This window comes from Dermacentor silvarum, chromosome 4 (genome assembly GCF_013339745.2).
Source record: "Dermacentor silvarum isolate Dsil-2018 chromosome 4, BIME_Dsil_1.4, whole genome shotgun sequence".
Lineage (NCBI taxonomy): Eukaryota > Metazoa > Arthropoda > Arachnida > Ixodida > Ixodidae > Dermacentor > Dermacentor silvarum.
In genome coordinates this window covers 191,730,208-191,731,577 of record NC_051157.2, presented here as the reverse complement: position 1 = coordinate 191,731,577, position 1,370 = coordinate 191,730,208, and positions in this window count along the sequence as shown.

Here is a 1,370-nt window from a genome sequence, read left to right as displayed (position 1 = left end):
GTCACGGCGGCCCATTTCGATGGGGGCAAAATGCGAAAACACCCGTGCACGTTAAAGAACCCCAGGTGGTACAAATTACCGGAGTCCCCCACTACGGCGTGCCTCATAATCAGATCGTGGTTTTGGCACGTAAAACCCCATAATTTAATTTTTTTTCGGAAGTCCCCGAGAAATGCAAGCACTTCAGCGGCATTTCTCCCAATAACCGCAGATTAATCGGGGTGAAAACGCATGGAATTACGAACGTTAAATGCGCATTAATAAGCAACTTAAAAAAAGAAAAAATAAGAAAAAAAAGGAGGATTCGAACACGCGTCTTGCCGAGAACGGTGATAAGGTACCCGCACCCCACGCACTTGACCACAAACACTTTTTTTTCGTTATTGCATGGAAATATTAGTAATTATATGCGAAAATTAGTTGCGTTACATATATACACACATGAAAAATAAGTTCACAAACGATAGGCAGTCCAATAAGCTAGAACTTTATATTCTTCATCTGCATACCTGTATCCTTTGATGCTTGAGTTATAAAGCACGCTTAAGCAAAGAGGTTCCAACTATATTGCAAAAAGTAAAGGCGAGAGCGGACAACCCTGACGGACGGATGACTGCACCTGTATTACACCTGAGAGGGTACGGTTCACAATTAACTTTGTAGTGCACTCTTTATAACAAAGTGCTATACCATTATACAATTCATCACCTAACTGCAGATGTCGTAGTAATCGGAACAAAAACTGTGCTGAACCTTATCAAAGGCTTTGGCGAGGTCAATCTGAAGAAGAGCTACTTAATCCATGCTACCGTCTAAGCACTCAAGGACTGAACGTGCGATATCAATATTTGTTTGTATAGAGCGTCCTCGAATTCCACATGTTTGGTGGTCACCTACTAATTTAGCAATGACTGTCTGCAACCTATTTGTAAGTACTTTTGCAAATATTTTATAATCGACGTTACATAATCATATCGGCCTATATGCGTTTACACTCTTTAATACTTCATTATCAGTGCTCTTTGGGATTAGGGTCGTATGGCCCTGATACAAAGACGGAGGAAGCTCACCGTGTTTATAGGCGTCCTTGAAAAGCCGCTCAAGAAAGGGACACAGGAGTTCCTGAAATTTTACATAAAACTCGGCACTAAGGCCATCAGGGTCAGGCGTTTTGTTTTTCTGCAGAACTTCACTGCAAGCTTAATTTCTTCTCGAGTTATTGGCTCGTCAACGCTTACTCGATCATCCTCTTGTAATTGTGGCATAAGAGAAATAAACTGATCAGCTTTTTCTTCGTAACCCTGCTGAAGCGTAACTGCAGTGAAAAGATTTTTATAGTGATCTTCAAATACGGTGATTATCTACGACGT